The 13,126-nt window shown below is 34.2% G+C and overlaps 1 protein-coding gene across 1 annotated transcript in view; it reads right to left on the bottom strand.

The window, feature by feature from the left end:
- Positions 1-11,392, bottom strand: part of MGAT4C (MGAT4 family member C) — a 719,604-nt gene extending 708,212 nt beyond the window's left edge. Inside the window, exon 1 of the mRNA XM_034644547.1 lies at positions 11,162-11,392. The gene's annotated coding sequence lies outside the window, so the exon portion shown is untranslated. The remainder of the gene's footprint in view (positions 1-11,161) is intronic.
- Between the last annotated feature and the right edge of the window lie 1,734 nt (positions 11,393-13,126).

A 13,126-nucleotide genomic window follows, 5' to 3' on the forward strand; every position in this document is an offset into this window, starting at 1 on the left:
CTATGGCACACTTTCCCAAAATAATCTCAATTTAACCAAGTAAAGACTAGCCACATTTGCAACAAAAATGGACTAGCTTGGTTTTATAGCACCTGTAAGAATAATGATGCAAAACAGAGCATTTAATTAGATCCAAATTCTCTGTATTCTTGGTGTAATAGTGTGCATTATAAAATGGGAAACCATCTGAATTCTCTTTAAAAATGTAGGCACTCAACTAATGAATCATCAAACTTTACATCAAAAACCAGGGATGTACTGTATGGTGACTAACATAATATAATAAAAAAAATATTTTTAAAAAATGTAGGCACTACTTTCTCCTTTATATTTTCTTGAATATGTGTTTGAATAAGTCTTATTTTTGTTTGTTTGTTTTTGTTTTATCTTAATAAACAAAGTTTTTATTGGATATTGTACTTGAAACTTCCAGGTCAGGATCAAAGGAAAGAAGTCATGACTAGAGTTGTAGACCTAGATGGAGGTGAAGATGTAGCAGTGGATGAAACTACCCAGGCTGAGTAAAAATAAGAAAAATAAAGTAAAATAAAACTTAGAGGAATATATACTGAAAAGATGCACAGAAGGAAAAGTATCTTGGAAAGATGTGCATTTCTCACACTTAAACTACGAGAAAGAAAGTGTTGCAATAAATTCTGTTTGATTTTCTGATATACTGTGTGTGGCAGGAAAAAAAAAATCCATTTAAAAGTCAAATTTTGCTTCATCTCCAAGTTACCTATTTTGAAATGAGAATAAAGTCATGGTTCTATGTCAGTTAATCACAAATAAATGAAGGAGAAAGATCATCATCAAGTATAAAACTCATAAAAAGGTTTACAAGCTGTCTGGGATGTCAGTCAATTTAGAAAAAGATAGGAACCATTGAGATAAAAAGGCTCACTCATAGGTGGCCCCAGTCATCCGTATGATTTGAAAATTAACACCTACACTGTTTTCAGTAAGTTAGCAAACCCTAAATACCAAACTTAAAACAGTTTTCACATGGTAATTCATGGAAGCAGGTAAGATTAAGCATTGAAAATTTCTAGAAATAGAAAAAAAAAAGGATTTTAAGAAGAAATTCTGTTGTAAACAAAAAGGGCACAATAAAGTTCATTATCTGAAGATTTTATATTTCCATAATAGTTGATTCAGTCAGAAAACATCAACACTATTCAAGAACTTTTTTTTTCTATTTTAAACAGGACTCAAAATATTAACTACCTTATATCTTTGTCATTTTTATTTCTATTTAGATATGTTTTATATGTAGAGTAAGATTATATTTAAGATTATTTAAATTTAATATATTTGTATTATATTATTTATAAGTAACCTTAAGCTTATTAGGATAGAATATATCATTATGCAACATCTTAATGTATTTCCATAAACAAACTTTTTTTTGATTAGTTAGCTTTGCTTAGTTTTCTTAGTTTTAAAAAAGCAGTCTTGCAAACCTCAATATAGTGTAAATTAATTTGAACATTAGTTTCCAAGCATATATTCATTCTGTGAATAGAGAGAAGCTAGAAAAAATAAACTCAATCTTCACTCTTTGAGAGTGAACAGCTATAAAAGGTAAACTCAGAAACAATCCATACATACATTTACTAGTTGACAGAGAAGTAAAATTTGGTAGGTCCAAAGAACGAGATATTATCTGTCAATGAAAAGGCACTACGACATGGATAAACTTCAAACACAGTATGCTACATGAAAGAAGCCAGACACAGAAGACTACATATTGTATGATTCCATTTATATGAAATGTCCAGAAAAGGCAAATATAGAGAGACAGAAAGTAGATTAGTGGTTGACTTGAGTCAAGATGAGAAATGAGAGTGACTCTAAATAGACACAAGATTTCTCTTTGTGATGATGGAAAGGTTCTAAAATTCAGTTGTAGGAAGAGTTGCACAAACAGTAAATGTACTAAAAGTCATTGAACAATATGCACTTAAAACTGATGAATTTTATGATATGTAAATTATACCTCAATAAAGCTCTTTAAAGGGAGGTTCAACATATAAGCACATATGCTTTCCAGAGATTAAAATAAAAAGGAAAATACCCTCTGCTAAAAAAGTTATGTCATAGGAAAACATAAATCTCAATTTTCAGTTGGTGTTAATTTGTAAAAGTACCAGATGTGATGCACAACAGCAATTTTAAAATAATATGAAAGATGGGGCACCTGGGTGGCTCAGTTGGGTAAGCTTCTACCTTTGGCAAGTCATGATCCTGGGATCCTGGGATTGAGTCCCAAGTCTTTGGGCTCCCTGCTCAGAGAGCAGTCTGCTTGTCCCTCTCCCTCTGCTCCTCCCACCTGCTCATACACTTTCTCTTTCTCTCTCTCTCAAGTAAAAATCTTTTTTTTTTAAGGTGGGGAAATAGTTTAAAAAATAAAATATATGAAAGATTATTTAAAATTCAGAACAGGTTGAAAATGCCCACCTACCAGTGAAAATGAAGGGTGGTCACAAGTACTAGCAAGATACCACATGCAAAACATTTATCTAATGATAATTTAACATCCATTTAATTATACAGTCCATATACCTTTCTAAGCCTCTAAAAGCAGCTTCTAAATAACTACTAAATTTTGCCATCTTTTGGGGCGCCTGGGTGGCACAGTGGTTGGGCGTCTGCCTTCGGCTCAGGGCGTGATCCCGGCGTTATGGGATCGAGCGCCATATCAGGCTCCTCCGTTATGGGCCTGCTTCTTCCTCTCCCACTCCCCCTGCTTGTGTTCCCTCTCTCGCTGGCTGTCTCTATTTCTGTCGAATAAATAAATAAAATCTTTAAAAAAAATTTTTTTTGCCATCTTTTAATCCTATAATTCTTAAAATTAAAAAAATCTTGAAAGACAGTATTTCAAATCAACAGTTAAATATAAAACAATAGTCAAAACTTTTTATAAGACTTTAAAAGTCTGATATGTGTCCATTCAAGCCATTAAAATTTCATTCAATCAAAGGAGCATATACTTTCCCCCAGCTTTTCTCATCTTATTGCAACAAAAAATATCAAGTGCATTTATAACTTAGAAGTGGTTTCAGTGACCCACAGCAAAAGACTAAGGGCTGCAATAATTGTTTTGACATTAATAATGTTTTCGAGTCACAAGTGTTTTGTTCTTTTGTTCATTTGTTTTATAATTATTGTTGCTTCTCCTGGAGAAAGAAAATTGATCATTCTCTTGTCTGAATTCTGACTTGCCTCTTACATTACAGAGCTTGAAAAAAACTTAAGGTAACATTTCAACAGCATCCTCACAATAACTTCACTATTTTTGTTTCTCTTATCCAAAGACAGAAGTATTAAATAAAATTTAAAAGAATGGCAAAGCATGTTTTTCATACTTATCCATGATTTTTTTTACTGTATCTATGTAGTGAAAAACAAAAATGCATAGATGAATATACCTTAGAAATGATTGTTTAATAAGCAGTAAAAATAACGGTTTACTGCTGGATTTTGCCTCATGAATGGATAAGGTAAAATTCTAGTATATAGTGTATGTGCACATACATGTCTATGTTTACATCTATGCTGGGCTGCCAATCAGTGAACACATCTGTCTGTCCATGTTAGAGCATGGGTCTGAGTCTCACTGTCTTTTCTTTGTCTCTTCATCAATTTTTCCGTTGTGTGTATCTGCCTGCCTATTCATCTACATCTCTCTGTAATATGTTTCTGGCTGGTTGTCAGTTTGCCTGTCCCTGTGTATTGGTCCGTCCATCCCTGCCCCACTGTCAGTTCCAAACTGTCAATCTTTCTCCACATTTACTTGTCAGCCTGTCCCTGTTTGTATATCTGTTGGTCTATATATATCCGTATGCAGGTACGTGCCTGTCTATGATTCTATGTGTACCTAGGTGCATATTAAAATTTTTCCTGTAGTCCAGATTTAGTCTCTACTCTACCCTATGAACTACGTGGGTATTGACTAAAGGTTTGGAGATAGCTAGAAAGGGTTTCAAAATGAAAAAGAGAGTTGTAACTAAAGCCAAATACAACTGTTCTCAGAGTCAAAGGAGAATATATAAGAACTTAAACACTTCAGAGATTTGTTTTTATGGGAATATCCTAGTTCTCAGCATTATTCTCAAGATCCAGCCTACTCCCACCCCTGTTCACAACCTAAAAATAATTTTCTTCTTTGGTAAGGCAAGCCTTCATCCTTTCATGTAAATTCCACCAATTCTCATAAAGATTTTCCCTTTCCTAAAATGTTGCCATGTTTTACCCCACAAGAATAATCCAAAGGAGAAAAAAAAAATTCCTGGTAGAACATTTTCTAAAGCTTAAGTTCTTTTGTGAGGAATAACACTAAGTAAAAGGAGGGCGAGAATTGCAAGATAACCCAGGGTGGTATTTAATGCTCTAATTCCTGTATATTTCAAGGTCCACTTGCTGGTGAGGTGAGAAGATGAATCTCAATATCCTGCCTGTGAACTAAAGATATGCTTTTCAAATCTCCCATGGGTAATTCTTGGAAAAAAACACAAGCAGACATGACACACACAGACATGTGCACAAATGCCTTCATACACACATTCACATGGCTACTCGTGTCTTCTTAAAAAAAAATTTAGAGAGAGTAAATATAAATTCATATTAAAGATAATTCCAGAACAATAGAATGCCCAGTTACCTACATGTCCCAATAAATGTAACCAACGAAAGTTTACTCCGGTTTTGCTCTACAATGTCCAAGGACCTAGTAGAAGCTAAAATACCAAGACCCATTGCAATACTTTTCCGAACCGTAATAGTTCTTTGTTAAGGTTCTATATATACACATGCATATATTTTAATTACTAGACATTACAATTCAAAGCTGAAACTATTAAAACTGCTTTTTTACTTTGATAGACTTTGGCAAGTGATGGACAACCTTCTACTTTATGATGATGATATTTCTTATACTAGATGTGGACATTGGACAATATCACAAGAATTTTTTTGTGCTATTGAAGTGACAGAAGAATAATTTATGAAGTAGGTCAACTGTACTTACATCGCATAGTAGTAGTGGCCTATTTCTCTTTTCAAAGAAGTTCTACCAAATTCAGATATGCATAGAAAATATGATTCAGTGCTACAGAAATACTGAAGGCATATCAGATGTATTGATGAAATTAAAAAGGACAATCCAGGAATTCATACAACACGCAACATATGCTTCTTAGAATTAAAGCAGAATTGCCACCTGCAAAATTTTCATTTGAACAGGTCGCTTTTTGAACAAACTGAGTACCTATTGATTTCATGAAAATAACTAGAAATAATACAGTATTTATGCCCAGTAGTCAGTTTGGGTATTCATTGTTTCCCCATATAATATGAATTATTAAATTAAGCATTAACTTACTTACATGCAAAATTAAATGTGAAATTCCCGTGAGCTTCAAAATTATACCGTTTCATTCTTTAGGTTTCCTTTGATGAACCTAACCTCTTTAACCATATTCATTCACCATATTTTGAAGACAAAAAAAAGTCTTAAAAAGATAATTCATGAACTCCACAAGAAAAGACAAACAAATTGCATAATTAACTAGAAAACCATCATGCCTACTATATTCACATAAAAATATGGGACTGAAATAAGCCCTGCATCATTTCCCTTCTCTTTCACCTGAATTGTTGTCTGATATGTAGTTTTCAACATTTTCAACATTTTCACAGCTGTTCTTACAGTAAACATAAAACTCTGCCATGATCCAAGAGCCATTAGAGTATAATGGCTAAATGCAAGACTCTGAGCCTAAGATTTTCTATCCAAACCTTGCTTAACCACTAAGCTACTTATGCTAAATAACCACAGGCAATTGCTTCCTCTCTTTCTGTCTCAATTTCCACATCAGAAAAATGTTATAACAGGAGCTACCATGCAAGGCTATTGGTAGCATTAACATGAGAAAATATATGTTGTGTTTAGAATAGTCTTTAGCCCACAGAATATCCTCGACAAATACAAAATGCTATTATTAATATTTTTCAGGTGCCATTCTAACTGTAGGGTTTTAAAGGGTCCATTAAGAGTGAAGGTAATATGTTCTATAGATATCCACATCAAATTGAGGAATTTGGAAGGATTTTGGCAGAAGAAAAGGATAAAGTTATATTTTTAGGCCAAAAATAAGTGGCTATCTGCAAAGTAGTCTATCTTGAACATGGAAGTTTAGTATTAGATTTCACCCAAACTTTGGAAGATCTTTCTGTTCTAGAACAAGGGTTGGAAAACTATGCTCTTGGACAAATATGACCCCTAAAAACATTTCTTTTCTTGTTATTGTTTGTTTGTTGTTTTTGTTTTACATTTTTAAAGGGTTAAATAAGGACAAAGAGGGAAGGAAGAGGAGGAATACATGACAGAGAGCTTAGTTTTCTAGGGCTGTTGGAATAAAGTACCACAGATTGGATGGTATAAACGACACACTTTTTTTTTTCCCTCACAATTCTGGAGGCTAGAAGCTGAGATCAAAGTGTCAGGAGAGTTGGCTTCTTCTGAGACCTATTTCCTGACTTACAGAGAGCTGCCTTTTCTGGTGTCTTTACATGGTCTTCCCTCCATATGTGTCTGTATCTACATTTCCTCTTCTTATAAGGACATCAGTCATACTGGGTTAGGATTCACCTTAATGACCTCATTTTAATTAAATCACTTCTTTAAAAAACCCTATCGTCAAATACACTCATTGTGAGGGACCAGGAGTTAGAACTTTAGCATATGAATTTTATGGACAGTTCAGCCCCTAAGTTTTATTGGCCTTTCACAGAAAAAGTTTACTAGCCTGTGTTCTAGAAGCCTGAGGAGGTTATACATGACATGGGAACCAGTATCTTTGTGTCTCCTTTAATAAGTGTTTGCCAATACAAATTGAGACAGAAGGAGAGAATCACTAAGCTCAGAGATACCTGTTTTCCCATTAAGATATACTGGATATGCTGAGGAAAAAACACCTCAAGGAATTGGTAGCTAGGCTGTTTAAGGTTAGGTAAAAAGAGGCAGGGCTGATTTAATGAAAATATTTACTTAGAGGAAGCCATAGGCAGAGGAATGTAGGCGAACACATATCTGGGTCCCACAAAGGGGTCAGATAATCACACTGAATAAAAGGAAGCCCAATATCAGGGATAGGCCTGGAGATGGTGATGTTGTGATAACTATACAACACTCAGTACCATTTTTTTAGTACTTATATGAATAAGCCCCTACAGTACGATTTTATGATATTTTGTCACTCATTCCACACAACCATATGAATATTATTATTACCCCCCCACACATGTTTACAGATTAGAAATTGGTTGGAATTAGGACACAGGTTCTAATCTCCTTAGGCATTGCATCAAAATATCCAAAGTTTGGAATCAAATAGCAATACAACAAGAAATTCAAGGGTCTTGTGGAGAATGAAGTCAGATGCCTAAACCTTCACTTTATTGGTAAGTAGGTCGATTCATTGATTTTAAGACAGGATTGGCACTGACAACAGACCCTGACTCAAAAAAAAAAAAAAAAAAAAAAAAAAAGNAAAAAAGGAGAAAAGGAAAGGAATGGAAAGGAAAGGAAATGATACCTCTCAACAGGTACTTGTTTTTGTGTCCACATTTTGATCTAGTTATAATGTGCAAGATAATTTCCTGTAATACACTTTCACAATAATTACTTGGTGGTTCCCTTTAATAAAGAGGGCAGTTGTACATCTGTTTCCAAATTCCAATAAAAGATATATGAAAGACATGTATGATGCTTAATTTACCTCCCCATATAACTCAGAATATTAAAGTAGGTTTTCTGTATATGCTTAACTCAATATGAAATGTATCTGAGAAATTCAGACTCAGAATTTTTCAGCAGTCTTGTGACCTAAAGAAAGCAGTTTCTAGCTTGGATTTGCATACTATTTTTGTAAAGATTCAAACTCACAGTTAAGGTCAACATCTGGCTGCATTGAACATTCACATTTAACAGTTTCACATTCATTAAAAAATGTTTAGCATTTTTTCAAAGCAAAAGCTGTCTTTTTTTAAAATGAAAGTATTCATATGTTTGCTTTGTCCCTTGAGGGGGTGGTTTGTATGCTTAAACTACTCTGTGCAGTTAGAATTTGAGGCCATCTCACTAGACAAGCCACCGTAGCAAAATAAAATGTACAAAAAAAAAAAAAAAGGCAAAGGGCACGACATAATGAGCAAGAGCATTTACTAGCTTGTCTTCTATTTCCCTATCTTTTGGGAGAAGGCAAAAAATGGGAATATGAAATACAGTTCTATCTGCTTCCTCTGGTAAGGTATGGTTGAAAATTTAGCTGTTTGATAGCCATAGAGAATACGCCAACCTATTTCTCAAGCTAATCTTAATTTCTAATTTTATCTATGTATAGAGTACTTCTATAGAGTACTTTAGTGCTGAGCAATAACTACATGATCAATACATTATTTTTATCACTAAGACTGTTAAACAATGGATCTATGATAATACACATATATACATACACACACATTCATACACACCCATGCATCACTGAAGATGAGTCAAGGTAGTTTCAATTGGTGCATTCTGTATGTGAGACTCTATGATACAATGCATTCATAAATAAATACTGTTTATCAAACATATGTTGTGCACACACTATGTGTTTGTTAATGTGTGTGATCTCTACTACCCACACTAATCTAAAAATTAGATACCGTCATCTCTATTATACACCTAATAGGAAAGAGGTATGCAGGAAACCAATTAACTTACACAAACTTGCTTAACACATTTAAATTTCGTTTTCCTTATTCTCAATCCAATGTTCTGCCTATGATGACACTCTGGCCTATGGATTAGAGTGAAGAGAGTATCTGAATACAATTGGATGATAAGTCTGGGATCCACAGTAAAGATGAATGCAAATCATTGACTGAACGTAGGATATTTCTAGTCTTACATGTCCATAAGCAGCCACTAAAAAGCCAGCCTTAATTGCCTTCCTCTATGGGCACCAATTACAAGTTCTGAAATATTAATAAACTGGTTGATTTAAGAGAAAATACCATTACGTACTTTCTTCCTACATCTTCCTTTGAAACACCAAACAGATCATGGGCACTCAATAAATATTAAATATTTAAGAGCAACTAATAAAATGAAATTATAGTAATATATTTTTCAATGAACTCACCATTAGATGAAGTAAAACAAGTTTTAGCACTAGACCTGGAAGCTGAGCAGATTTAGATAGCTGGGTAAGTGAATGAACCCTATAGGGAGGCAAGAGACACTAGCATGATATGGTAGAAAAGGTTAGTAGGAGGTCAGAGCAATAAAAAATTTTATTGCAATTTGACAACTAAAACTGCCCCTCCTGATTTTCATATTTGTTCTATTCATCAACATCCAAAATATAAATTACAGGATATATTACTAAGCTGTTGTCATATCTTCCTTATGCTTGAGTAAATAAATAAACGAAGTTAAATCACTTTAGATTTGGCACTCATAAGGCAATGAATTATAAAACTCTGAGACACTCAGGAGTGTATGCAGTTTTAGAGAGCGTACTTCTATAGGTTTAAATTAGGGCTGCAAGTTACTGGGGAAGAAACCAGACTGGGAGCAAGCTCACTTTTTTTTTTTTTCTTAAGTGAGTGGAGGGAATATATTCTATAAAGGAGAGACAGCTTGCCAAATGGAGGAATCCATAGGGAAACCTTAATTTAAGCCCCTGTTCCTCAATTCTTGTAAGATTCATGAAAAGAAAAGAAGCACTTAAAAGTACTCTTTGCGGACCCTATTCTTCTTCATCTTTTCCTTTTTTTGCCTTTTACAATCTCTCTGAGGATAAGAGAAAATAAACTCGAAGTAACTATTTGGGTGACTCAACCCTTTTTCTCCCTCTCCTTCATTCTTCTAATAGTCTCTCAAATGCTCATAAGAAATGAGAACACATTTAACAAGCGCTTTCATGAAGCTGAGCAACCATTTCCTCTCCCGAGCCTGTGATTAACCCACTGATGGGTCCACAAACTCTGTGTTCCAGTCCAAATACAGCAGCAGGTAAACCACACTCCAGGTCAAATACACCTGCTATTCTACCTATTCTAATAGTCATTTTTAACACCATGGCAGGTTTCACTGAGACTATTCACACAATGATAAAACACTTAAAAACATCAAGAGCCCTAATATCATATTTTAAAATATTTAATTTTCATAAACTCACTGTGATTACTATGTGCTTGCTTTCTATCCTACACCCCCACTCACTTGCTGACACAAAACACCCCCCTACACACATACCTTTAACTTTTAGTAAACAGGTACAGTAGTCACCCCTCTTTCTGTTCTAATATATCATAGGTATAATAAGCTAAATTTCAGGGTAGAATAAGGCTTTCTCCATTTTTATTAATTCAGTTAATATTCAGAAGTTTGCCAGCTTTTCATATTTTACTTTGTTAACCAGTTTTGTGTACTTCATAGATGTATTGGGGCTTTTCACTTCACAGAACAAAGTTGAATAACAAATTTTTATGGGAAGCTATTTTACTAAAAATGTAGCAATTAATTTTAGGAAGATTCTTTCAAACTTAAAAATGAAGACCTATAAAGCCAGAAAAGTACACCAATACAGTATTTTCATGAAGACTACCACTGGAGTTTCTTTAAATTGAATACTTTTATCATTCATATATTTATATATTATAAATATCAATGGCACCAAAATTAACAGCAGCATTTGAGACAAAGTTTGTATTTGAGAATATACAGAAGAAACATCATGATCATGTAAAAATATCTGTAAGATGTATATGGTTAACTGAGTTTTCAAAGTATGTATTTCCCTTCATTATACACTGCAGCTACAAAAAATCCTCAAGAGAATTAATATGAACTTATGATAATGCAGCCTGCAGCACGGTTTTGTTTTGGTTTTGCCTGTTTTTGCTGACGATGCAATTCAAACTATACCCTACTAATCTTTACTAAAGGAGTCGGATTATTCACCTATAAACATGCAGCAATAAAGTGTCATTCTTTAGTCAATACTGACTACTTAACATCTTTCTCTTTTTCACCGGTTTGGATCTCCAGCTCATTAGATCATTACCTGATAAATAGGAGAGGGTAATGAATTGAGAAAATACGTACCTTCAGAGAAAACCTGCCCGATAACAATAATCCATTAGAAAACTGGCAATATCCTCTGATCTATTGCCCGCAAAGCTATGACTTGATGGAGAGTTTCATTCCCTGGGCTCAGTTCTCCAGAAGAAAATCAGCACAATTTAAATATTTCTTGGAATGTGACAGCTCTCCAGATCCCTGGTTGCATTCTGTTCCCCAGGGATGGCAATCTGGTGTTCCTGTGTGCATAGAGCAGTGAAGATGAATTGAAAATGCTTGAGATAAATTAGGAATGGCTAAGTTAAAATTGTCTCTGCTCCAGACTCTCTCATCTGCAGTCTGTAAGCCTGTTTTTCTGTGAAAAAGCTAGATGGCAGGCTGCCTCAGTAAGTTCTTCTTAAGCGACACAGAGCATTTTCAATGAAGAAAAATTCTCCCATTATCTAAGCTAATGTGACTGCTGCTAAATCTAGTTTTTAAAGTGTCTACTGGCATGAAATTCATTTTCACTATTGCTTTCTTTCAAACTACAGTCTAGAATCCATACTATCATGCTATATACATTTCTGAGAGAAACATTTAAAGTTTTCAGCTAACATATTAAATCATATCCCTTTTGCAGTTTTAAAGATCATTTATGTATAGAACATGTCTTCTTTAGGTCCGAAAGCCATTTTACTTTACTGTATTATATGCAGTAGGTTTTGTTTTAAATTCCACTACCTTAATATGAATAATTATATATATTTTAAATTAACAATCACTTCTCTTAATGTGGTTCCACAAAGAAATGCATCATTTTCAACAGAAGTTAAAATTCAGAAGTTATACACAATTAGAAAAGGGGGTATGGAATCCTAATATGTGACCACAGAAGTAAATATTGACTCTAAATATTCTCCTAAAGAATAGATGATGTTCCAAATTATACCATGCTCCACAAATTATTCTCCTTCTAAATAAAAACAAGCCATTTTTGAATTCTGTTTCAGTTGAATGATACGTTGTGATATAACATTTTTTTCTGTTCAATTAGATAGTTCTTTCAGAATTTTAATAATATTCTGGATTTGGGGGCACCTGGGTGGCACAGCGGTTAAGCATCTGCCTTCGGCTCAGGGCGTGATCCCGGCGTTGTGGGTTCGAGCCCCACGTCGGGCTCCTCTGCTATGAACCTGCTTCTTCCTCTCCCACTCCCCCTGCTTGTGTTCCCTGTCTCGCTGGCTGTCTCTATCTCTGTCAAATAAATAAATAAAATCTTTAAAAAATAATAATAATAATATTCTGGATTTGAGACTTAATACACTTTACCAATGTATTAGCAATACACAAAACACCAAAGAGTTATCAAAATTTTCAGCTCCATTTTTTTACTTGGATTTCCTATACAAGACAATTTGTACATTATCAGAAAGGACAATTAAGACCATCATAATCCATGAGTTCATGTAACTTTTTTAAAATGCTGCTAAAAAAATTTGAATGTTATCCTTTCATAACTTTCCTCGTGACATTCTGTAATGCTTTATGTGTGGTTATTTCCTGTGTAAACACATTGTTGCTTCCAAGACAAAAATTAGGTGTATACATTGTGAGGAAAGCAAAGACGACCTGATGTAATGACCTGAGAGCCAAAAGAAAAAAGTAAATCCAACTTTCCATTTTTCCTCCATCCATCCGGTAGATGATCACTTTATGCAGGAGATGGAGGGAAGAAGAAATAGGAGAGGCATAAGGAAACACTGGAGCAAATGTTCCAGCTTCTCTCCCTCTTCAGAAGTGGTAACACTGTAGCTATCACTGGGGATAAAACACAAAAGAGTCCAAAAGAAATAGCTTCAGTATCCCAGTTGGGAATTATAGTTATATAGCAGATTTTCAAAGACCATGAAAGAAAAAGAAAGGAAGGAAGAAACGGAAGGAGGAAAGCTATTTATCACTCTCAATTGCTGTTTTTATAATGACCCTGGTGGCTGAAGATACATAAAG

Source organism: Ailuropoda melanoleuca, chromosome 15 (genome assembly GCF_002007445.2).
Source record: "Ailuropoda melanoleuca isolate Jingjing chromosome 15, ASM200744v2, whole genome shotgun sequence".
NCBI classification, from domain to species: domain Eukaryota; kingdom Metazoa; phylum Chordata; class Mammalia; order Carnivora; family Ursidae; genus Ailuropoda; species Ailuropoda melanoleuca.